Here is a 27,335-nt window from a genome sequence, read left to right on the forward strand (position 1 = left end):
AGTATCTTATATAATCTCAAAGTCCAAAAGGACTTGTAGATAGGACATAAAATCAAAGAGTTATAAAAATACACTCATAAATATTACTGCATGAAATTTTTAAAATTGGTAAAATGTAAGAGAAAATACTGTTAACATAAATCAAAGCACAAATGACTGATAGGTAAATTACTTGTAACTCATGTTACAGAAAGAGAGAGAATTCCCTTAATGTAGAAAGACTTCTTAGAAATCAGGTAGTACTAGACCCAAAACTTGGATAAGGTGTATAAAAAAAGAAAAATAGGTAAAAATGGCTCTTAGCATGTTAAGAATAATATTCATAATAAGAGAAGTGTAACTAACTACATGGAGAACCCAATTTTTGACTATCAGGCTGGCAAAGGTGAGAATGTTTGACAATGTACTGATTGTAAGAGAAAGGTAGTGGGTAAGGAATTTTTATCTAATGCTAGTGGGAAAGTAAATTACTGAAATATCTATGAATAAAAGTGTTACATTATTTATTCAAGTTAAACAAGTATATATCTTTTGACTCAACCATTCTAATTCTAGATATTAATATTACAGATAGGATATGAAAACAGACATATATAATAGGTACTATTAATTGCAATATTTTTATAACAGTTTAAAAACATCTTAAGTACCCATAAATATTGGAAATTGATTAAAAATAATTCTTGGTGCATACATATAATTGAATACTATGCTGTTGTTCCGTGAGCACTAATAGATACATATCCCCCACGATATTCTGACTCGAAAAATAAAAACTAAAACAAGGTACAAAGGCTAGGTATGATAAGATCTGTACTATTACTATGAAAACAAGAATATAAACAGACTTAAGAACACATAAAAGTAGTAACAACAGTAGCCTCTAGACAGAAGTGGATGGCTGGTGAAGGGGAGAATGAAGATGTTTATAAGATACTTTGTACCTTTTGCATTTTGTGCCAGATGCACTACCTGTTCTAAAATAAATTGAACTGACAAAAATTATTTGGAAGGGAGTTTGAAGTGCCATTTCTCTCTCTCTCTTTTGGTTAATTGCTCTGAAACTAATATATTATGTATTTATTATGTATATATTATAATATATTACAAACAAGCAGTGAGATTTCTTATTATTCCTATCAATTACATGTTTATTCCTAAAGCCTGGGTGTGATCAGCAGATGTATGTAACCAGGAATTTAGATTAACAAATGCTGATATGAGTTGGTCAAAACTTTTTCTATGTATTCTGTAGGAATATATAAAACAAAAATTAGAGCAAAACAATTTAATACTTTTGATAAAGTTTAGAAAAAACTGATGTGTACTTTTGATGTAATGATTGGATATTAACTGAATGAGATTTAATACATTTTTTGCAAAGCATTAAATTTAGACAAGCAATTGGATATTTATGCCTTATATATTAAATGATTTGAGATAGGTTCCCCTTCCACTTTCACTAACATACATAACAAATTTTCTATAATAAGATTATGAGTAAAAGACTAAGTATTCGTCATAGAGTTATTTATGAATATATATATTTTCATATATATATGAAATATATGAAATATGAATATTTCATATATATGGAAATATATATTCATAACAATTTTTCTATAATAAGATTATGATTAAAAAGCTATTTGTCATAGAGTTATTTATGAATATATATATTTAATGGAGCAGAATTGATCTAAAGCACACTTGTAGCAAAGAAGAATACTTGGAGAATGATAGCTAGAATATATTTACATTTCTATATTGAAAGTAGTCATTTGTTGATTTGTTTTCCACTTTTATTTTATGTCATTACTTAAAGATAGCAGTAGACTCTACCTTTGATATCATTATAAGATGCATATAATTTTCACTTAGTTGTAGAAGTCAATTCAAGCATATTATTTTATAAATAATACATATATTATTTAGATAAGATAAAATATAGTTTCAGCAAACAAAATGTTTAAATACCATATATTTTAATTTATCCATAATTTAATTTATTTTGAATTTGCTTTCTAGAATTAGTGTCAAATGTTGACAAATCCACATTAGTCTTGCAAGGATGCTATAATAATTAGGTTGCAAGTTAATTGCTATAGCAAAGTGAACCTAAACAACAGTGGCTTAATCAAGGTAAAAGTACATTTTCCCCGGGATATGTGTATGTGACTCAGGGCCACTATAGTGACTTATTCATGTTGGATGCAAAAATTCCCTCTATCTTGCTGAAATACTAAAAGGGATCTTTTAGTTTACAGTTCCGGATGCTCCTGTTCCCACCCTTATGTCCACATACCCATTTCCAGAAAGGTGAGAAGAGAAAGATTGAGGCAACAGATCTCTTCCGTTCCCATTCTATCAGTCAGAACTGAGCTACCCGGTCATACCTGGCTGAAGGCATGTTGAGTGAGAAATCCAGTCTTGACTCTGAATGGCATGTTCTCCTCTGAAATTCAGGGGGTTTGTTATTAAAAGAAATAATGGATCTGGGGACTAGCAGTGTCTGCTATATTTACAAATTATATTTGATTATACTATCCCTGTTCTTCTCCCTGCACCCCTTGTTGGTGATGGTAATTGAAAAATCTACCAAGACATTACACTATTGTCAAATATGAGGAGCAAAAACTACTCCATCTCCCCTTACTCCTCCCTAATTTTTGAAGTCTATTTCATGGAATTGTCCACTAACCTTGTGAAAGGACAAATTAGTAAATAAAACACTATGAGTCGGTCATTCTGTGTTTTCTCGAATGCAAATATATAGAAATAAAGATATCTGACAGTACTATTCATTGAGCCCAGTTTTCTTTCTTAAAAATAGTTCATCTCAACCATTTTTAAGATGGAGAGGAGGTACATAGGGACTATGACCAAGTTGATAGGTAGGAAAGATTGATGGAGGGTCAGCAGAGATGGAGTTGATGACAACCATAAAGAAGAGAAAACCCATATGCAGCTCCTTCTGAAGCATCTGTGAGGGAATTCATGTATTGTAGCAATCCTGAAAACAACACTTAATATAACAGGAAGAAGGGAGTACTTCATTGGTTGAATTAAGGTCTGGTCTTCATCAAGCAGCATTAAGCATTTTCACTGCAAGAAAATTTCCACAATAGGTTGGGGAGGGAATTGACAAGAAATAAACAAAATCACATAAAGGGAATGTTCTTTAGTTGTGTGAATTGAAGTTAAGAGCACAGAACCTGAGACAAGGATTAGACGCAGATTGTTTATTTGTGAGGTCATCTCCAGAAGCACAAGTAGGGGAGTGGGAAAGTCCAACGAAAATGATAAGTCAACCAACAAAGAATTCTCAAGCAAGTTTTTCCACTGGGAAACTCAGAGATGCAGTGGTGAGCACACATCAGAGTTATTCCTGAGTCTTCTTGGTTGGACACTGCTCCTGGCAGCATTTATTCCACCATTACTTCTGGTTCCCATATTCAGGCACAACTGGCTCTGGCCACTAATGGAATCTCTCAGGAAAAGAGATATGGGAATTGGAAGTAAGGCTGGTGTGCACTAGCAGGGCAAGGCTGAAGTGATACAGATGAAGCACCTTCACTAATTACTAGGATTTTTCCTCATAATGCTATCACTGGTGTTAAAAAAAAACAGAAAGACCAAAACAAACAAGCAAACTTCTACCATTTTATTCACACTTTAATTTCAAAGATTGGGTGCTGTGATGGTCCTGGAATTAGGAATAAAAAAATTATGATAGTATTCCTCCCCTCCAAGAGGTTGTAGTCTACTGTAGTAAAGTATGTGGCAATAGCAATTTGTGAGCTCCAATTATAAATATTCTGCAATATCATGATAGACATTTTGCCTTTTTTGGTATTCATCTGGCCTAATATTTCTAGATCCAATAAAATATCATATCTGCTATATTCTCCATATTCTTGTTGGTTGATTTGCTTGCCAAATTTGCAAGGTTTGATGAAATATAATTCTTTAGAATGGGTCCTTCCATGACACTGTTGTTTAGATTAACAAGAAATCTGGGTATGTATCATAGCCTGTGTTAACTAATTAAAGAAAATAGTCTCCTCAAACACTACCAAATATAAAAAAGACAAAAATGAAGCTATTGAAATACACTTTGGTTGAAAATACAAACACACCAAAGCCAACCAAATAAGTAAATAATGAATGAATGAAGAAAGAAAGAAAGAAAGAAAGAAAGAAAGAAAGAAAGAAAGAAAGGAGAGAAAGAAAGAAAGAAAGAAAGAAAGAAAGAAAGAAAGCAAGCCACAAAACCCTCCTCCTATACACATCTGAGATTTTTCTTGAATTGCATTTATGATTGCCCACTATTAGTTAAGTCATTGTCTAAGAAAGTCTCTATTAATATAATCAATATTCCCTTGATAATAATAATGTCCATTATTAGATTTGTAGGGCCAGCCTGCACTACAAAATGGCATATAACTTAAATGTCTTTTTGCAATATTAGTTTTTACTTATATATTTAATACACAAGTATGTTTTTATAGCTTATTGCTTCCCAGTACTTCTTTATGGATTAATTTCCTTTTTTTCTCTGGAGAACAACTTCTATTTGTGCTTTAAAACATTGTCTGTGAGAAATTTTTAGTTTCCATATATCCAGAGATGTCTTGATTTCAACACTAACATTTGGATAATATGTATTTTTCATAAAGCTTTAGATTCAAATTTATGCTACCCTACTACTTGTGAGAAACTGTACTGCTGTTTTCTTGCAAATAATGCAATTGCAATTAATTGTAAGTAATTTGGCAGCTTCATTTATTGAAAGTAATATGTCCTTTCTCCTTGATAGCCTTGAGAATTTTATCTTTAACCCTCATGTTCACAAAAGATATGTTATGTGCCTACATCTGGGTTTTTATTCTAGTATACTCTGTCTGACATCAGACATTCTATCTATATGACCTGTTCTTTATGTATTTCTAGGATAATTTATTAAATATTTATTTAAAACACTACATATTTCTAGTCTGTTTATTTTTTCTTTCTGAAACTCTAAGTAAATGGGTATTAGGGTTTCTGTATCAATGTTATATGACCCTTAAAATTCCTTTCATACCTTTGGTTTTATTATGTTTTTGCACTATCTTCTGGAAGATTTTCTTAATTCAATTTTTCAGCTCACTAATCTGTTCTCCAGCTATATCAATATACTATCTACTCACATTAGTTGTGTGTTTTTATTTTGTAGTATATTGCACTACAGAATATCTACAAGTATTTACAATTTTAAAACTTATAAACTGAATTCTTGATACATTTAAAATTCCACATAAAGAATACACTGATAGTATCTTTGGACTCCTCTTGATTATTCACAAATAATTATACCTTCCACACATATATAGTTGTATTTATTTTTGTACTTCAGATAAATATAAAAATAATATATGCATTCTCCTGGGATTGCTTCTTTATTCACTCTTTATTTTGATTAAAAAACACTAGTATTTATTGTTTATTCTAATATATTAAAGGACATTTAGCTATATCAATTACTCAAGTTGTGCTTGTGTGTGTGTGTGTGTGTGTGTGTGTGTACCTGTGAGATACAGTATTTTGTATTTTATTTTGAGTTACCTCATTATCAAAGCAATTGCACTTTTCAGAAGTATATAGCACTTTTGTCTTTTAATCTTCTGGAACACATCTTTCTAGTCTTTGCCCAACATTCTGTGGGGTTGCTTGTTGTCCTTCCTATTTTTTTATGGGAATTGTTTTATTGTCTGGATACACAATGTCACAAAGCCTATTTTATTATAAAGTGTTGACTATGGGGGTGTCTGGGTGGCTCAGTCGGTTAAGTGTTCGACTTCAGCTCAGGTCATGCCTGCTTCAGATGCTGTGACTCCCTCTTTCTCTGCCCCTCCCCTTTCTCTCTCTCTCTCTCTCTCTCTCTCTCTCTCTCAAAAATAAATAAATATAAAAAAAAATAAAAATAAAAAAAGTAAAGTGTGGACTATGACCTGTGATTTATTGGAATACTGTACTGAAAGTGAAAATCAGAATGGTTGTATGGGTGTAGAATGCTTGTGAGTGCATTGGTTGTTTACCCTGGTGGTGGTGTGGCTGACTGTGATCTTTGACTCACTGCTAGTGCCCTGCATCGTAAGAGAGGGTGGTTCCGCATATTACTAGCCCAGGAAAAGATCAAAATTCAAAATTCAAAGTATGACTTCTAATGAATGCATATAGCTTTCACATCTTTACGAGGTTAGAAAATTGTAGGTTGAATCATCATAAATCTGGGACCATCTGGATGCCCTTGCGTTTTTTCTAAGTTTGAAGTGAGCTTGTCTCAGTCAAGTATTTTCTTAATCTATATGAAATTGACTTGGCATATGTGAGCCCCATTTATTTTACATTTTATAAAAGTATGCTGATTCTTTAGGAGCACCTTGCTATATATGTGGCTATCTGCTTTTCCAAGTAACTTTTACTTTCAACTTGAAGAATTCCAAGTTTGTTCGATATGTGCTTAATACATACGTCACCATGGTGATATTTTACTATATTAAAAATCTCATCCAAAAATGTGGTATATCTCTGTTTATTTCTCAAATTATTTCAATAAATTTTTTAATTCATTTACATTTTAAATAATTTAATTTATTTTTAAAATAATTCCTGAGTTACTTGTTTACTTTTGTTAAAGTATAATCTTCCATTAAAATGTAAGTATCTTGACTGTAGAGATGAATGAATTTTACAAACTGTACATGTCTATATTAGCCCCAGATTCAGAAACAGAACTCTACCATCACCCGAAAACTCCTTCTCATATTCTTTCTAGTAATAAACTTCCCCAAATAAAATCACCTTTCTGACTTCTAACAGCTCAGATTAAATTCTCCTTTTTTTGTGTCTTAAAGAAATGGAATAGATGGTATGTTTTAGAAGTTTAAACTCTAATTGTTCTTTACAGAGTTTTCTAAGCAGACTTACTCCTATAAATAGTCATACAAAATTTTTCTAATTATATTTAAAAATCTATAGATATTTTTATAATTTTTTTTTGAATACCATATCACGTGCAAAGACAAATTTTGCCTTTCTTTTATGTTCCTTATTCCTGAATCAATCAATCAATTGATATTTTTTTGTCTTGCAGTTTAGTCTAGGACTTGTAAATATTAAACAGAAACAATAAAAGTGGGCACCTTCGGGGTGCCTGGGTGGTTCAGTAGGTTAAGCATCTGACTTCAGCTCAGGTCATGATCTCACAGTTCCTGGGTTTGAGCCCTGCATCGGGATCTGTGCTGACAGCTCAGAGCCTGGAGCCTGCTTCGGATTCTGTGTCTCCCTTTCTCTCTGCTCCTCCTCTGCTTGCACTCTGTCTCTCTCTCAAAAATAAATAAACATTTTAAATTTTTTTTTAAAAAACCCTATTTTAAAAAAAGTGGGTATTTTCATTTTGTTACTAACTTAAAGCAAATACATTTCATATTTTAGCATTAAGAATGACTTTTGCTGTATTTCTTCAGTATCTAAACTTTACCATCATCAGAAAATAGCCTTCTTGTCCAAGTGTGCCAATTTTTTATAATAAATAAATTTTTAATTTTTTAAAATGTTTCTGCAAGTATTATAATCACATTATTCCTTTAATATGATAAAGTGATAAGTAGTCTGGTAATGATTGATTGTTTCAAATGCACTTGTGCATTTACTTCATGAATATTGTATTTAGTACTTTTGCGTTTATTTTTCGTTAATGAAGTTAGCCTATAATTTCCCCTTATTATGCTGCCTTTGTATGTTTTTGTTTGTTCACTTTAAGTTTATGCTGGTTTCCTAGAATAAGTTGGGCATATTTCCCCTCCTTTTTCTGTCAGGAAGGGTTTGTACAGGACTGAAAAGTAGTTCTGCCTTTAAATTTGATAACTTCTAGCTCATAACTATTTATGTTGATTTTTTTCTCAGAAAATTTTAAAATACTGATTCAACTTCTTTATTGTTTGAAGATGCTTCAGGCTCTCTGAAAATTATATGTAATATATCTTATCTTATTTACTCTTCATGTATAAATACCTACCTATTTCATTCTTGGTATAATTTAATGTTCTTTTGTTTTCTCCTCGATTCATCTCCCAGTAGAAGTTTGCCTATTTTACTAGTCATCTCAAAGAACCAACTTTTACCTTTGCTATGTCATTTTATTATCATACAGCTCTAGATTCTAAGTATTTGAAATTTTGCATTGTATGCTACTTTTTTTGTTTTTTCAATATTTACATTATTTGGAACTACTATAATTTCCAATTGTGTATTATTATCAATTGTACTTATTGTACTCATCTCTCCTTATGATGTCACCTCTTTTCAATATGTTAACATTACTCTAGTTCTAGAATATGTTGTAAATATGATTAAGAAGCACCAACTAAAATAATACCTGACACATAGAAGAAGTTTAATAAATACACATATAAATAAATAAATAATATTGAGTTATTAGTTGTGTTGTCAATTCCTCTATATTTAAACTGGTTTGGGCTTACCTCACCTATAAAATTGAAAGGATATTTTGAGAGCTTCCATATGATGTAGGATTTATAAACATCTCCATATATCTATCAGTTTTATAAAATATAGTTGGTGACATTAGATGATTAGAAGTTTAAATGTGTTTACCTTCTTAGTAAATTAAGTTAAACTTTTTCTCTTTAGGTACTAATACTATTTTTTTTTTGGTGTTGCTTTTATCTTAAAGCCATATTTATTTGTTATTAATTTTTATAACTGGCTTTATTTCAGTCAGTTTTTGACTGTATATTTTTCCCCTCTTTCTCCTTTCAGCCCTTTATGCCTTTATTGTTCATAAATGACCCTTGAAAACAACTACAGCTGGATTAAAAGTCCTTTTGGACAATATCTGTCTTTAACTAGTAAGCTTAGTTTATTTACTCTTGTTATGATTGTTTTAAAAACATTTTCTTAATGTTTATTTATTTATTTTGCAAGAGAGGGAAAGCGTGAGCAGGGGAGGGGCAGAGAAAAAGAGAGAGAGAATCCCAAGCAGGCTTGGTGCTAACAGCATGGAGCCCAATGTGGGGCTCAAGCTCATGAAGTGTGCGGTCATGATCTGAGCTGAAATCAAGAGTTGGAATCTTAACTAACTGAGCCACCCAGGTGCCCCATGACTATCTTATATTGTACTTTGGGACATATCTCACTTTTTCCATCCTTTTTTCACTTTTTTCCCTGACTTTACTTTTATATTTTGAATTCACACATTCGTTTTCTGTTCTCATTTGTCCTCCATTTATTGGTATAGAAATTACACATTCATGTGTGTTCAGTTAGTTAGTGTTTACCCTTGCAACTGTAAAATGAATACTTAAGACTACAATCAGTTAATCAACAACATCCTAACCAATCTACTCACATCCACATACAATGCAAGGACTTTAGAATATTTTGTCTTAGATCAACCCTTAGCAACATTATTACTGTTTGATATTATGGCTTATTTTAAATATCATAAAAAATTGTTATTCTTTTATAAGGACTTTTTAGATCTAACAAATATTTTCATCTTTATTTTGCTCACCATTACATTATTGGATCTCAGATTTTCCATGTGTGGAGATTTTCCCTCATTTTGATATATGGATGCATATACCTTATAAGTCCCTTTAATAGAAGTTGGTTTGGGTAAAGTATTAATTTTACTTATCTGTAAAGTTTCTATCAGCAGTTTCTCTTCAAAAATATTTTGGGGGGCACACAGTTCTTGTCAACACTTATTTGTTGTTGGTACTTTCAGAATTTTAGTCTTCTCTCTCTGGTTTCCTTTGCTGCTGCTGAGAAGTCAGCTGTTAGTTTCATTATAGTCTACTTGCAGTTGCCTGTACCTTCTGGCAGATTTCAAAATCATTCTGATATGTATCTAGGCACGAATCTCTTTTTATTTGTTGTATTGATATCCATTCGGCTTGTTGTCTTTTATCAATCTTATAAAGTGTCTTTTTCAAATATTGTCTCTTCTCCATGTCCTAGTGTCTTCTTCTGACATTCTGATCTTGGATATAATAGCTTTTCTCCTGTGTGCTTCATGGCTTGTAATATCACTTTCATTACACTATCTATCTGCTCTGCATTCTGAGTATTTCCTCAAATACATCTTTCTTACAGTTCTGCTCTTTAAGTATGCTTATTGAATTGTTCATGATCACATTTTATATATCTAGAAGATCTATTTGAATTATTTTAAATATTTTAATGTTTATTTATTTTTGAGAGGGAGAAAGACAGAGTATTAGCAGGGGAGGGACAGAGGGAGAGGGGAGACACAGAATCTGAATCAGGTTCCAGGCTCTGAACTGTTAGCACAGAGCCCAACACGGGTCTCAAACCCACAAACAGTGAGATCATGATCAGGGCCAAAGTTGGACGCCCACCCAATTGAGCCACCCAGGTGCCCCAAGAAGTTCTATTTAAATTCTAAAAGTCAGTCTTTATCTTTCAACATACATTTAATATTTTTTCCAACCTTAAACATAACATGTATATCATATATTGCTGCTTATAAGACTTGTTTACCAGATGATTTTACTGTTTTTAGTCTGTTTTAGTTCAAATAAAATTTATGATTTTATTGCTTCTTAAGGCTTTTTTTTCTTAATGTGGCTTTTTTCCTCTTGTGTGTGTGTGTTCATGTCTGTGTGTGAATATTTGTGTGTGTACTCATTTCCATAGCATATATTTGAGCCATGTGTTTAAGTGCATAACCCCAGAGAAAAGTTCCATTTTCTTTCCCATATATATGAGCATGAGAAGCTCCAGACAATGTTTTATTTTTGTTTCTTTGTTTGTTTGTTTTCAATTCTCACTTTGTAATTAAATTTGTAATTGAATTTTGTAATTAAATTTTTAACAGGTTTTTTCCCCTTTCTACCCAGTGACATGGCTGAAACAAGTTAGCATAAAAAACCCTTCCCTTCAAGACATTTCTCCCCCAAGTTGCCAAGAAATCGAAGTAGTTTGAAGCTTCTGTTTTTATTCCATATGTCGCTGATATTCTTTAATCTTGTTAAAACCTCCTGTTACCCAGATTTGAGTGTTTAGCTAAAACCCAAGCTCTAGGTAAACACTGATTACCAAATCAAATTCTAACTCCGGGGTTTGCTGATGCCCATGTATCTGGGTTGTCTGAATTTTGGTTCTGAATTGTGTTTTTTACTATCTAATTGATCAGCCATGTTTTTAAAAATATTTTACAAGTATTATCCAGTATTTCTGGTGTTCTGAATCAGCAATTACTTATCTAAACATAAAGCTTAAAATATTTACAGACAAAAGTCCTCTATTGAAAATTTATGTTAGCAGTTATATTTTTATATCTACATTTTTCATTTTATTTTTTAAAAATTTTTTGCCTTTCTTTTAAGTTTTTTCTCAATTCCAGTTAGTTAACATATAGTGTTATAGTAGTTTCAAGCTAATATGCTAATTCGACATTTCCATACATCATCTGGTGCTCATCACAACAAATGCACTCCTATTGCTTCTTTTTCCTAAATACTTGTTCTTGTTTCTTAATTCCCTGTACTTGTTTTATAGCTGTATTATATCCTCTATCACTTCAAAGCAGCAATTGCATTTTTCAAGGCACTTGTTTATTGCTTTATTATTTTCTTATGTAGATTTTCTTCAGAAATTGGGATTGGTGAGAAAAAATAAAAACCCAAATGGTAGGATAGTAGAAACATGCCTTATTTTGCAAATTCCACCAGCGCTCACTGACCTTGAAATAGGCAAACCATGTTGAATAGTTAAAAAAATAAAAAAGATGCATAAATTAATCATGAAGTATCCTTAATTATATCTAAATGGAAAAGAACACTAAAAGATTTTTAAGAAAAAAAAACAACATTTCTTGCAATAGTTACACTACCAGAGAGAGGCAAATTAAGTTAAACTCTCTCTAAGCCTGTCTTCAGTGCATCCAAATAGTCCAAACAGCTGACATGGGCACTATCCTTATGCATTATGGGGCTATATGAAGTACTACATGGCATCCTGTTAGCAAAACCATCCCATAGTGGCACACTGTCCTCTTTGATGAGCTCTTGGCAGGTGAGTGCTGGAATCTAAAAAACAGACTCTGCCAAGTAGAGAGCAAAGGTGATCTGGTAGCTGGTGCTCAGGAGAGGATACTCATGTTAATTGTGGCCCCATACTGCCAGTCAGTCACCTCAAAACAGCAACAATCAAGATAAAGTGGGCAAAACTCTAAATTCTCCCCGTTGGGGTGGTCTATTTTCTTGTAGTTATTTGTAGTTATTTCTTGTAGTTATTCCTTTGGTAGTTATTTTCTGATAATTTTATTTGTGCAAACATGATTTTGATTGTGTGTGTGTGTGTATGCACACACACACACAATCTTTTACCCCTTGATGCCTATCTCCTGTACACTTTCTTGAATCCATTTGTTAAGAAAATGGTGTCCTGACTACCGAATGAGGGAGCGTGAGTCAAGCTGAGGGCAAAATACAGGCTAACAGCACCCGCCCCACCCCATGCCGATCCAGATGGAATATGTGTGATATTCCTTGATACTCCTGGCTACCCAAGAACAAAGGAAAGGGGTTTAAGTTCTTGCCATGGTAATGTGGGAAACTAAGGCAAATGAAAAATTAAATTCCTTTACTGCCTAACCCATTGACAAGTCCTTGAAACCGGCAGAATGACTTCCCTCTAGGAGCTCAGCTGCCTGGATGATGACACTTTGCTGGGGGCAAAAGAGAATCTTAGCTTGACATTATCCCGATGTGAAGGATCTTGTAAGTCTACTTTAACATATAAAAATTCCTTTGGGAACTTCCTTTATCTCAACTCCCCCAAGATACATACTGGCAATCATACTTCAAGCTTATGGCCCCCGATATGCATCTGAAGGGTCTCATGACCGAGGTTTTACTAACCTGTAATAAATGGCATTTCCCTAGCAACAGCTAACCCCTCAAGGTCTTGGAAACCTTGCTTCCAAAATTCCTTAGAGACTTACTCTATCTCTAACCCCCTCCCAACCTGAGGGTATATAATCAATTACCCATGATGACATCACTGCAGCTCTTCTTGCCCACTGGTCCTATCCCCGTGCTTTAATAAAATCACCTTTTTGCACCAAAGGTGTCTTTAAGAATTCTTTCTTAGCCGTTGGCTCCAGACCACCCCACCATCACCCCAAAACTTCATCGTACCTATTAGGTATTTGTGTTTTAATCTATTTGCTTTTAGAGAAAAGAATCTAGGGTGCCCAATGTACTTGTGCACCACTTTTATTCTGGTTTATATCTCAGCATGTCATGTTTCTTTCAAACCTGTAGCTATAGAAACATTTATCATTTTTCTTGCTTTTCATGCAATAGCTGTACATAATGTTTCTTTTTATTCAGTGACATTTAGTGGTATTAGATGGTAGAAATGAGCTCAAATTCTGAATGAAGGCTCAGACAAGTATTATAGTTCCTGAAAGTACCTGAAACTGCTAATCATCATGATAAATGGCCCACTGTAAGTTGATGGAAGATGTACAATGGATTGTCACTAGCTGCTTTTGAATTACAATTGCTTTTTATGATGTTAACAGTTACCTGACCAAATGCTGAAATGGAGAGAATCAGAATGAAGAGTCTGTTATGCCTAGATCTTGCTTTATCTTGATTTGATATAGAATGCATAAAACATGCCAAAGTAAATTTATTTTGAAGTCAGCCCAGTTTCAAATCATTTTATACCTTTTCTTTCTTTTGAACAATGTGGTATGAGTATCAATAGCCCATGAAAAGATTATGAATAGAGAAGATGTTTTTAAAATCTATACTCAAGTGTACTACTGACAAATAACTCATGTAGAGTATAGTGGTACCTTATGGTAGATTTACTCTTGACAACAGTTTTTAAAGGTGGAAAATGTTATCAGTTTATAAATGAGTAAACTTTAGTGATGAGAGATTTAAATAATGTTCATCAGAGCAATATAACATACATTTCCTGATACATTGTAAGTACATAATATATGTTAATTTCTTCCAATCAGCTCATCGGTTTGGAGGTTCTATTTAATTCTATCATGTGTTTTCTGACAGAATACAATTATGTGAATGCTATTTGGGAGACTGTTCTTGCAGAAAGCATAACCAGATATTCCTTATGGCCTCCTCACTTTCTCTAATTTTCCAGTTTCTCAGACTTTTGAACAGGTTTCTAGACTACAGGTTGCTGTTTCATAACTAAATCTCTTTGGGCACAAGCAGGAAAACAAAACAAAACAAAACAAAACAAAACAAAACAAAACAAAACAAATGTCTACTTTTTAAAATGCACTAAAGTGCATGTTTTTGAGTCAAGGAAACCCTTTCAAGACCTTACTTAAAATCCTTTTACTTGTTGTCAAAACTTGATGATTATCAGAATCCTTTACATGTGAAATTATCAGAGGCCAAACTCCAGGCTTCTGCTGAAAGAGAAGTAGTAAAGCTTAGAGGGGAGAAACCCAATGCCTGCATCAGACAGCCCAGGCTCACAATCCAAATCTATGTTAATTAGCTCTTAAAACTTCAATTTTTTCATCTGTATAAAAGGGTTTATAAGATTGTAGGATACTTGTGTATGGTTTAAATAGAATACCATCCACAAAGACTATAAAGCTATGCCAGGCACATAGAAAGCTCTGCATAAATGTCAGTTATTGATATTCTTTATGTCTTCAAACATGTCAAAGTCAGGACTATGAGACAACCATTGTTCTACCTTACATGTAATTCTAATAAGGCTTTTTAGAGTGGAGAATTTCTGCAAGACAAGGTTCCTGCCAGGAGAAATAGCAATTCAGAATGCAGGAGAAATAACTACAACTACCACTAGTCCTACTCCTACTCTTCCTCCTCACACACACACACACACACACACACACACACAGAGTCACACAAATACAATTATGCGTACACACCCATAGAAAGAAAGAAGAGAAATTGTAGATTTAATACCAAGATTATCAGCAGTTTTATTAGTAAAACACTCAAGACTACAATTACTGTGTTTCTACATATTGAGTTATACCACAGTTGAGCAGTAGAACAGGAATCTCAGCAAGGTAGAACCATGTGGTTTTAGAGACAGATAGTCCTTTCTTCTTCAGAAGATCCTGAATGGACCACACTGTTCCTCTCTGCATAATACCATTGTATTCATGGTGATTGTTAAGTCAATAAGCAAAAGAAAATATGTGTGTACATATCTACATTCAGAATTATCTGTTAAATGTGATAGAATATTTGTTAATGGATTTTGGAAATATTATATCAAAAATATTTTATTTTTAAAATTTTTATGTTGAGACATTTATAAAACCAAGGTATTTAGACTAACGTGCTTTGAATGGACTGGCTGGCCAAGAATTTGTTAGCAATATAAAAGAAAAACACCTATATTTATATAGCTCTTCACAAATAATTACTTATTTTTTGCTCTAGCACTGAATATAATTAGGTTAAATATCAAGAAATTATAGTTTTCAAAATCTCCAAACAACACACATTTTTTTGTTATTTCCTTTCTATTCCTTAATTAAATTCTTGCATATCATTAAGTAAGGCTCTGAGCACCTAACCTCAACTTTCACAGGTACAAATCTATAAAGAACTTGTCCCTGAGCATGTCAGAAACAGTTATATTTTGAGGTCTTTTAATGTATCCGTGTATGCACATGATGTACCTGTGAATAGAAGAATCTAGGTAGCAGTTGTTTTAACTCCTACATCTTTGTAATTTTGAGTCATGCTTTTCACTTTTTTTAACACTTGACTGACTCTAATGAGACACTGCATACCATTTCTTTGAAGGTGAAATCTTGGGATAAGAAAAGAAAAAGATATTTAAGTCACATGAAAGTGCAAATATTTTCTGTGTGAGACAATTATACAAATTAATTTGTCAGTTTTTGCACCAAACTATTCTGAGAATGTTGCTTTGTAGGTTGGCCACAACTCTCTAAATTCCCAATTACCCCCCTTTGGTCAAACAATCTCCAACTTCAGTGGGCATGAGAATTAGAACAAGAGTGTGTTCACAATAAAGATTTGGTAGCTTCACCTTCAAATTTTGATTCAGTAGATTTCTTGTGAAGTAAAGAAATCAATATTCTTACCAATTGTCTCAAGTGATTCCAATCCTTAGGGCTTGTTGACTAAGAACAACCCTCTAAGGAGCCTGGGTTAGCCTTTTGAGAAATTTGCATTGTCTAGGGTTTACAAAGTCTTCACTCACCCACTTTAATGTCAAAATTAAAGAGTTTAAGTACCCAAATTACAGTCTCATATCACAGGTTAGTTGAGTCAAAATCTCCATTATTTCTAAGAAACATGGACAGAAATGCATCACAAGCTTTAGAAGAACAAAAACCTACATTAAAGCTTCAAAATGTCTGTTTTGCACATCAAAAGCATGGGGATTGGAAAACTGCAAGGAACTGGAGTAAGAGGAAAATTTCTACAAGCAATGATGACTCTTCAGTAAAATAGTTCTATGCTAGTTCTTGCTTTATTTAGTCTCAGACCTAATTTTAGGAGTATTAAAGTTATATCAACAGTTCTTAAATTTTAGCAAGTGGATTCATCCAAAGGGATTTGTAAGACACAAATTGCTGGAACCAAAGTTCTGATTCAATAATCTGGGATAGCACCCAAAATTTGCATTTCTAAAAATTCGCAATTGATTCTGCTGGTTTGGGGACCACGCTTTAAGAACCCACTGAGTTAAATGGACTTTAAGGAGGGCGGTTTGGACTAGCAGATAAGTGTAGCCTTTGGCCTCAGGCCAACTGGGACAGTGCTAACACACCAGCCAGGCTGAAGAACAAGTCTGGTTCCTTGCTGTCAGCCCATTACTCAGCTCTTCTGTGACACGAATGGCACTTCTCACCCCTAAGAATCTGGGACCTCACCAGAATCCTGGAAGAACCTAAATGAGAAGGTGCACAGGGCATCTATGGCCTTGCTTCTCACTGGAGCCAGACGAGAAACAGCCACTGCACCCTCCAGACAGCCTGTGGCAGGGCTACCTGGGCCTCATTTAACACACACACACACACACACACACACACACACACACACACACACACACACACCCTGAGTTATACTAAGGAGATGACAAGCAATGATGACTCTTCTATTGTTTCTAATCTTTATCTATTTTGAACTATAATTTTTACAGCTGTACGTTTATTTCAAAATCTCAAGATAACTTCAGCATGTCTTTTTTTAATTTTTTTTTTTTAAATTAAGGCCATGGAAGACAAAGAAATTGGAGAAGACACTAAGATATAACCTATAATAAATAAGGTCATTTAGTTTGGGCATAAGAGCTTTTTGCAGGACTTGAAAGTCAAGAGTTTTAGTCTTAAATTCAGTGAAACAAAAACTTAGTGGGCTTCAGTGTTGTAACCCAAGCATGAGATTAGAAGGGACTTCAAAGGGAAGGAATACAATTCACAAGAAGATGAATACTTGTAAATGTTTGGTAAAGAAATGTTAATTAGGCCATTCAGAAACAATGGGACATAGAGAACTCTTTGATCAAACAGCCCTTGCTAGGTTCCTCCCTGTCTACTATACCTGGTTCATATTATAATGTAGTTAACTACGGTGATGGCTCTTTCTGAAGCAGGTCCTCTATCTAAAATTTTTAATGCAGTTTTGAGGGGAAGGGATCAAAGTTTCTTCTTCAGTTTTGGGGCCTTGATTATTTTCAGCTTAAAATAATCTGCCTTCCAAAGGGGTGCATTTTGGAGCAGCTTGTGCTTTGTCCCTAAAATAGACAATTTAATACCTAAAGAGTAACCAGATATGAGTAAATCACAGAGTCCTTTGGGACTTTGAGGATGTCAGCTCAAATTGAGGTTCAGAGAAGCAAGAAGATTTCATTTAGATTGAGGTAGCCAAGCTAAAAAGAAGCCAAGCAGGGGAAGCCAAAAGGGAAAAAATGAAAGAGCGACACTTTAGAGGACTTCTAATTAGATTTGCTGGGCTTTAGAATTGGAGAAAGTTCAGAAGTGACAAGAATGCAGGAGAAATAATCTGGGAGGTGGGATTTCTGAAAAAACTTGAATGCCACACAAAAGAGTCAAATTTTTATTTACAAAGAAGGGAAAAAGTGAAGAATTTCAAGCAGGAGAGATTTGGCCTTAATTCACATTATGGGAATGTAACTCTCAGAGAGAATGGATGTATGCTGGTGAGTCTGAAGACTGGTAAGCCATTTAAGAGGTTGCCTTGTCCATGCTCTAACTGGAAAACAATGAGTATCTTCAGTGATCTTGCATGGAAAGGATGTAAGGGAATGGGAAAGAATGGGAAGTTTTAAGGACAAAAAAAAAAAACAAAAAAAAATCAGTGATTTAATGTGACAGCTTTGTTAGTTTATGGGGCCAGATGGAGGACAATAAATATGCGAAGTTTGACCTCACTTAATAAACATTTCAACTTATTGTGAAAGTATATGGGAAAAAAGCTCAAGCCAAGAAGGACAACATCATGTTGCGGTGGTTGGAAAGCCATGTGCCTTTGATTATGTGTTTCAAATAAATGAGAGGAACCATACTCTACAGTGGTCCGATAGGGCCCAGAAAATCTCTGCCTGGTGGGTGTGGGCCAGGCAAAGTTGTCTCTTGAGTTCAGGATGTTAATTAGACTGTAGCTTTCCTTGTCCAACATTTCTTTATCTAAGTCAACCTACTGCTTGTTTACCTGAGACAATGAATATGTATATACATCCAACATACTTTTTATCACAAAAATTTGGAAATATATTCACTACAAAAAGAAACTCATTTCTTGATTTTTTTAGCTATGTAGAGGAAAAGGAAAACAGTTACTTAGAACAAGTACTTAGAACAAAAAAGTATTTTTTTTAAATACAAAATAAAATGGCTTCCTTACCATCACCCAAATAACCAGTCTCTCTGTGAAACTATAATTCAGAAAAGGGTTTTTTTAGCTACATTTTTACAGTTTGATTGCCATTTTTACAATTTCCTTACTCCTGTGAGATTCTGAACATATGTTCTGTTATATTGCATGCCTCCCAGATGAACAAGGAGTATGATTTATAGTAAATGTAAATGAGGATTTTTTTCCTCAAGTTTTTGTATGAATAGAAATAAGGAAAAAATATTACTAACCCATGAAACTCTGAAGGTTGTTTAGTAGCTCTTAAAGAAATAATATCAAAGAATGTATTGCTTGGACACTTCCAGATTGAATTATTATTTTAGGTTATGAAGATGCAGTCATTTAGAAACTTTGGATACCAAAGCACAACAGGAATTTTTTAAAATGTTATATACTAAGTTCTGGAATTTGGAAGTCTTAAAGGTATAGAAATTATACATTGAAAAATTGTTTTTATTCTATTTGGGTATACATACACACACACATATATATATATATATATATATATATGACATATATATATATATGACATATATATAATATTCTTATTATAAAGGAATTTTTAGATCAATATGAATTTTACCAACTTATGGAGGCAGGATCCTCTTTTGCAAATAGGGCATGATATGTTGTTCTTAATCCAGATGTTCAAGGAAATTAGAGATTAGTGTATTTCATATAATGTTTATATAGTATCTTGGCATATTCTTATTATGCTTATTGTACTCTCACAATCCCTTCAGAAAGAGCAGTAAGGTCGATGCAGCAAATTGGAAGAATTCTTCCCAAAAAACCCAATAAAGAATATGTTACATTCAGAACATTGAAACATTATTTATTAATAGGATTGCAAATATTGTGATTTAAGTGAGCTAAGCATCATGCAAATATGAGGTATTATTGTATAATTGTCAACATTTTTAAAATTTCCCCAAAATTCTTAAAATACTTTACTATCACTTTACATTATTTAAAATAAATATGGGTTGGGTCTCCTAGGTCGCTCAGTCAGTTAAGTGTTCACTCTTAATTTCAGCTCAGGTCATGATCTCACCGTTTGTGAGATCAAGCCCTATGATGGGCTCTGGACTGACAGTGTAGAGCCTGTTTGGGATTCTCTCTCTCCCTCTCTCTCTGCCTTTTCCCCTCTCACACTGCCATGCTCTGTTTCTCAAAATAAATGAACTATAAAAAAATAAAATAAAATAAGATAAAATAAAATAAAATAAATAAATATGGGTCATTAAAACATTAATATTAGGGGCCCATTAATATTAATGGGTCTTAAATATGTCCACTTCATCTGTCATGGTGAAAAATCACCCACATAAACAAGGAATATACACTATATAATCCCAATCTCTTCATTTTTATTGTCTTCTATTTCTTATTCCAAAATTTCAGTTGTTCCCTTCAATATCCTTGTATTTTCTGGTAGGTTGGACAGGGGCTTGGAGTGGGATTAATGTGGTCTGGGTTCTAGGCCCATCAGTACCCTTCTTCATGGTCCTGAGTATCTTGGACAAGTCTTTTGCCTTCATAGACATCGTCATATTTTTTGGCTATAAAGAGAGAGCATTGGGTAGATGATATTGTAGGGAACAGGGACAGGCCACCTCAAGATGGATCACTTTGGTATGATTATTTTCAGCTGAAGGCAACGGGGACCCTGCCGGTTCAAGAGAAACTGCTGTTCTGCTGTTCTATTAACTACATAGAAGAATCTAAACTGATGGTCCTTTCCAGAATAAGGGTTAATACCAGAGATAAAGTTTGTCTGAGTGACCTGTCTCTATGGCAGGAAAAATATCTATTTACTTACCAAACATTTGTTCTTCTATTACCCTGCAAATTACATTCCTTCCCTTTGAAGTCCCAGACCCCTACTCCCTTCTCCTTAGTTTATGATGACATATATATACTCATTTTGCCTGACTGTCTTTGGGATCTCCATGTCTATGTGGATTCTCCCTATATATGCCATTAAATTTGATTTTCTCCTGTTAATCTGTCTCATGTATATTTAATGCTTAGTCCAGCTAGAAGGACCTAAGGGGAGACAGGAAATTCTAGCTCCCTGACATTTATATTTAACCTCTTTTTAGCTTTGACCATCAAAGCTTCGATAATCTCAAGACTCTCCTCATGGTCTGTTTTTCTGAATCACTTGAGTTATCCATCTTTTCATTGCTAATTTAGACACAATTTTTAAAACAAACAAAAAAACCCCACTGATTTCATAATTAAGATTTCTCAGCATTTTCCATAATAAATTTAATAAATTTAAAAGGACAACTGAAGATTCTGTTAATGTACATAAACAGAAATGTAACTGTGAAATAATGAGGTCTTGTGAAATACATGTGCTGTGCATGCATGCATGTGTGCATTCTGGGGCATTGGGAGAGCCATATGGCTAGCAGGCTCTGTGGAGTGGGAACATTGGAGTCCTGCTGCTTTGTGTCCTTCTTTTCAATTTCCAGCCCCTGCCCTCTCAGCAGCGCAATGTGCAGCAGAAGCTTGAAACACACAGGTGACATTGCCAGTGTCTCCATGCTCTGATCACCTGCTTGCAGAAAGCCAGTGAAGGAGCCAGTCGGCTGTGTTAGTCATGAGATGCGTACTTTCTGGTTTAAATAGGTCACGGCGATGTGGAGCAGAATGGACTATAATGAAATTCAGAATAGTAGGCTTTCTAATATTTCTTTCTTGGCTCTGCCTGGTGGGTAAAATCAGAGAAATAACTTAGTAAGTTTCCACAGGTCTCTTCTTTTTTTTTCCTCTCTTGCTGCCTTTCATACCCCAGCCCATTGACTGTCACCGAATTAGCACCGAATTTGGTGTTCCTTTTAAATAAATCAATTAAGATGAGAAGGATAATTCTGTTGTGAGAATTGCTCTATGAAAAGGCGCTTTGCTCCCACAAAACACTTAACATTTTGCAAACTAAAAACATTTGTATTAATATCAACAGGAAGACTGCTGGAATGTGTCAAATACATTTTATATTTATTTATAGTTGCTTCGAATCACATAAGGACAACAGACAGATTTCATGTATGTTCACCTAGTGCCAGAGAATAATTAGGTGAAAACCTAGAGAGTAATTTTAATTCATAAATCCTGTGTGTGTGTGTGAGTGTGTGTGTGTGTGTGTGTGTGTGTGTGTGTGTGTGTGTGTATGAAAAACTTAACCAGCTTGGCTCTTTTCTACCCTCTACCCCACCCCAGCCACCTATATGATTGAGTAATTCTTGGTCTTGAGTCTTTTTTCCTTTTCTGAGACCGAAATCTAAACTTAAAAAAGAATTGGAAAAAATGGACAGTCTATCAATCCTTCATATAAACTTCATTTAAAATTTTGTTATAAGCCAGAACAGTGCTGAGTAACTGTTTCAAGGAGGACAGGAGAATTTTCAAGGAGGACAGGTGAATGCTAGGTTATAATTCCTTCAACAACTATGAACTGTTGGGTGTTGGGTGAACAATGATGAATGAAACACACATAGTTTCTGCACTGATAGTGTCAACAGTATACTCAGGGGACAGGAGCTAAATAATTATGAAATTATAAATTCTGATAAATATCATTAAGTAAAAGTAATGGAAAGATTGTAACAAAGAGTACTACCTTAGATCAAAAAGTTATGGAAGACCTCTCTGAGGAAATACCACTTACTGAGGCCTGAAGAGTGATTGGGAGTTGGCCAGGCAAAGCATTGTAGGAAAGAGAGCACTAGATACCGAGGGAAGAGCACATGCAAAGATCCCGAGGCAAGAAAGAGATGAATAGGGCCAGTGTGCTGAGGAGATGAAAAAGAAGGTAACTACAGTTGGAGATGGATACAGGCATGGTGCAGACCATTGTTGATCCTGTTAACACACTGGAAGGGATTTAAGTAAGAGAATGAAATGATTGGCTTTATAGTTTAAAAATGTTTCTCTGGTGTGGTGGTGCAGTTAGGCACAGCAAGCAGGAGTGGGGCAGGACGACAGGGAGATGAGCACAGTTGGCTGAGTGAAGAGAGAAATGGTGAATCCAGGCAAAGCAGATGGTGCTATTGTTCTCTGCCCTAGAACACGCCGCTTGTTGTTGTTAACTCAGGTCAGATATTTTCTTCCATGGGTGGTGATTGTTCTCTATTATACTTCTTTGTGCCCATTTTCTATTAGTTTTAGAAAATTACTCCTTTATCTGCCCTGTTTGGATTTTGCCAAAGACAGAATGCAACTTTCTGATTCCCCTGCCTTATGATACTTGATCAAAGCCCCTTTGTGTCCTTTTTCAACAGTGACGTGTAGAAATATGCTTTGTTCTTGTCATGACTAGAAATTATGAATTTCATGGATTCAGCACACCAAGAAAACTATTGCTAATACCTCATGCTAGCCCAAACCACAGATTCTTTTATTGGTATTGAAAGTGCTTGGGAATATTTTATTTCCTTGACACTGGATGGTGGAAACTTTTAAAATGTGTCCCAAATGCATAATGTAAAACATATTTATTTAGCAGTTTATTAGGTAATATTTTATATGGTTAAAAAAATCCAGAAATTATAAAAAGTCTTTAGAGAATGATTATCTTTCTCTGCTTATTTCCTGACCTAGGTCTTGAACAGGTTAATATTGCTAATGTATCTTGTGTAACCTCCCAGAAATTATTATTTCATATATAGAAGGATATTTGTCTAAAGAAGAAAGCCCTTCCTTGTTTTCTTCACACGGCGGTGGGGCAAGAGGGCATACCATGAAAATTGGTCTGCACAATACTTTTGTTTTTATTTTTACTTCTACTGGGGTGTAATTTGCATATAGTAAAATACACAGATCATAAGTGTACAGCTCACTGAGTCTGGGAAATTGTATATACCTGTGTAGCCCAGAGACCTGCACAATCCATCAGTAAATTATCTCAACCCCACCTTCAAATCTTACTCTGATTGTCGCAACTTCTCGTCACCTCCAGTCTCACCTGGTCTGTGCTTCCATCATCTCTCCCTTGGGTTGGAAATGATGTTCTAACCCATTTTTAGGCTCTCTCAAAACAACAGCAGAGATTTTTACAAACATAAAGCAGATTATGCCATGTCCATACTCTTTTCAAAAATCTTCAGGGGCTGTCCTTGAAATGAAGAGCTTATACATTCCTAAAGAATCTGCCTTCTTTCCGTTATCTATCTGTAAGACTGGCTACTTGTTTTGCAGGGCTCAGATCAAAATAAAAATGCAGGTTCCCTTTTTCTGCTTTTCTAAGTCCCATTAAAAGTACTAAAATATAGGGTTGTTTTTCTTCCTTTCATGGTCTCTCTTAACCTGTCAGGCTCTCCCTTGGGAAAGGAAGGGCCCTCCCTGATGCCCAGGGGCGTTGCTTCACTACTGAATAAGGTGGGGCACTCACTGGCCCCTGGACTTCCTTTCCTTCCTCCCCACAAACTGCAAGACTCAGAGGCTGTGCCCTTGCTGGGAGAAGGAAGTCCAACTAAGTATATCCACTTCCCACAGGCCCATTGCCCCAACATACAGTTGATGAACAACTGCCAAGGGCATTGCAAACTCTAACAAGATGCCACAGACACCTGGATCTGGGATGGGTGAGGCTTCCCCCACTGACTCAACCACAGAATGCACATAGTACTGCTAGTCCTGAACCAGAGGGCCACCACCATGCTGTGCTTTAAGGCACTAACCTAGGCCCCTTCCAGTCCTCACCCAGATCCCATCAGGCCTTCAGGGTGGGGGTGTGGGCAACAGGAGGGTTAGTCAACAAAGCACTGGAAGGTGGGATTGCTCATGTACTGAGCCTCCAAGGTCTGGAAAGTATGGCATTGTCCCATAAGCACACATCTACAAAAAACAAATTTAAAGACAAATTATTAATAATTCCAAGAAGGTGGCCATGTAACATTCAGCCCCAAGCTCAAGGCCCTGTGTGTGACTGGTCATGCCCTCATCAACCTGGCCCTGCCAGGTCTAACTCAGCCCTGTTCCTATCTCCATCTTTCTCCTTTCCTAGCTACACTGGCCTCTTGACTGTTCCTTAAGTTCCTTTTCTTTATACACGTCTATTCAAATGTCACATTCTCAAGGAGACTTCTTATAACCAATTAACTTATGATTAATACCCTTCAAATACTGTATTCCACTTCATTTTTTCAAAGCATTTATCATCTTTCAAAATTCTATAGACAGTGATGCTTTATTATATATGTGTTTATCATCTACATCCCCTACTAAAAGGTAAGCTCTGTGAAGACAGGCACCACTGTTTTGTATACCTAAGGGTACATAATACTTACTGGCATGCTCAATAAATTTTAGCTGATTGAATGAATAGATAAAGGAATGAAAGAAACATTTCTATCTGGAAATAAGTGAATAAAGTGATATAAATCTCCCAGGAAAGCCTACCACTGTGTGTGAAGGGGGTAGGTGGTGGCGAGAGGAGAGGGTGGGAGGGGGAGAGAGGAGGAATGAGTGTCAGTGTTTCAAGAAGAATACATAGAGGGAGAGGTTATCTGCAGTTAATCAACAACAGCAGGTATTTTCTACTATACCAAAGAAAGCAAGTCTCTGTAAAAAATCAATAGATAAATAATAGCTACTTTCCCAAGGTCACATGAGTAGTAAATGGGAGAGCCAGGATTCAAGAACAGATATATTTGATCCCAAAGCCAGTACTTAGTCTTCTCAGGGGTTATTTGCATTTAAAAAGAGATACCTGGTGGTTCACAGTGTATTTCTATAGTGAGCAACATGAGGGAGATCTTCTTGATTGGAGAATCTTCCATATGGTCCAGATCCCTTTCTTTATGTGCACTACGCTCCCTTCATTTGCCACAGTCTTATCGTATGCAGGTAAATAGACATGGAAAGTTTGCTAATTCCCGAGTTGCATGTACCTCAAGGTATTGTTCAAGTTTTAGACGGGTATATTCCTAAAATCATATCATTACTGACATCAATGGAGATTATGAATGACAGAAAGTATCCAAAGCAGTGGGTAATCCAAAAATCATCTGGGCCCAGGGACATTAGGACATGGTCAGTCTGGAAAAATCACTCTCTCTTTTTCTCTCTCTTCTCCCCTCCCTCCCTTCCTCTCAATCTCTTTCTCTCCTTCACCCTCTCCCTCTCTCTATATTTAAAATTATAGCTCTTCAAGGTAGACATGCCCAACGTATTTTCTAAACATATTTTACTAAAGTGTTTGATAAATACTAATGATCCGTATTACTGACCCAACTCCAAATACTTTTTTTCTAACAGTTTTACCCCAAAGTATTTCATGATAGAGTGGAACAAAAAAGAAATCTTCATCCATAGTATTTCATACTAACCATATCCAGTTTATGGTGGATTCAGTGTATTTATACCTCTATAAATTCTAATTGTTACTGAGAGTTTATGTCAAATAGCATTTTCATGAGAAGTTCTACTTACATGTGTTTTAAAAATATTAAATAAAGCTTTAATAATTATAGGGCAGCATGGAAATGAACAATTGGCCAACAAGACTGGTGGATCCACATGTTAATGCTGTAACTTCAAAATCAAATTCAAATACATAAATATTTATAGAGCATTCTTTATAAACTCAATATACTAATGATCTAGTTCAGACATAGGCAGTATTCTAACCCACGTTTATGAAAGGACCACAATTTATACTATGGGCCACTGGTTCTAGTTTTTTTTTTTTAATTTTTTTAACATTTATTGATTTTTGAGAGAGAGAGAGAGACAGAGCACAAGTGGGGAAGGGGAGAGAGAGAGGGAGACACAGAATCCAAAGCAGGCTCCGTGCTCTGAGCTGTCAGCACAGAGCCTGATGCGGGGCTCAAACTCACGGATTGCAAGATCATGACCTGAGCTGAAGTCCAACACTTAATGGACTGAGCCACCCAGGTGCCTGTGGTTCTAGTTTTATATGAAATACATCCTTGAAAACCTTAATATTCCTTTCCATTCACTGAGATCTCTATCAATCCTCCTCTTAACACCTATCATGAAATCCCTTTAGTTATTCTTTCACCTCCTCTTGACAAATAACCCTGCCCTAATTACCGTTAATCATGCCTGGATTATTACAATAGCCTCTCTGTCTCCACTTTTACCCCCATGAATTTAGTCTTAACACAGCAGCAGAAATACCATTTTAGAATGTAAGGTAGTTCATGTCCCTCCTCTGCTAATATTCTTCTAAAGGCTTCCATCTTATAAAAATGAAAAAAATCAATGTCCTTACAAAGTCCTTGAAGGTCTATGGAACTACCCTTTTCCCATCTCCCTTTGACTTCTCTTGCTACCTATCCCTGGCTCACTTCCCTCTTCCCTACCTATATTACCATC

The sequence above is a fragment of the Panthera pardus genome, unplaced genomic scaffold, assembly GCF_024362965.1.
Source record: "Panthera pardus isolate Hobbes unplaced genomic scaffold, ASM2436296v1 HiC_scaffold_17, whole genome shotgun sequence".
Taxonomy (NCBI): Eukaryota; Metazoa; Chordata; class Mammalia; order Carnivora; family Felidae; genus Panthera; species Panthera pardus.